Genomic DNA, 325 nt, shown 5'->3' with positions numbered 1-325 from the left:
GGAATGAAGTTTATCTGTATATATCTTCATCAAAGAAGCGGGAAATACTTCCGGGTTGTTTTTGGGTACCCATGTGGAGACAGGAATAAAAAATTCAACATGGAATATATTCCGTGTATATATTCAAAAAGGGGGGACAATACTGTGCTGATGAACGAAATTTAGTCGATACACAGTTAAGTTTATTTAAAAGAAAGTTGGCCATCTTCTGTTGGTTGTTTTTCCTCGCATTAGATACTAAATGTGGTTATTTTGAGAAGTCCACTGTGTGGCGTTATCATTTTTCTGTAATAATGCCCTTTATATAAATATAAACGAATAATTA

This window comes from Octopus bimaculoides, chromosome 11 (genome assembly GCF_001194135.2).
Source record: "Octopus bimaculoides isolate UCB-OBI-ISO-001 chromosome 11, ASM119413v2, whole genome shotgun sequence".
NCBI classification, from domain to species: Eukaryota; Metazoa; Mollusca; class Cephalopoda; order Octopoda; family Octopodidae; genus Octopus; species Octopus bimaculoides.
The sequence above is the reverse complement of the archived record's forward strand: the minus strand, read 5'-3'. Positions refer to the sequence as shown.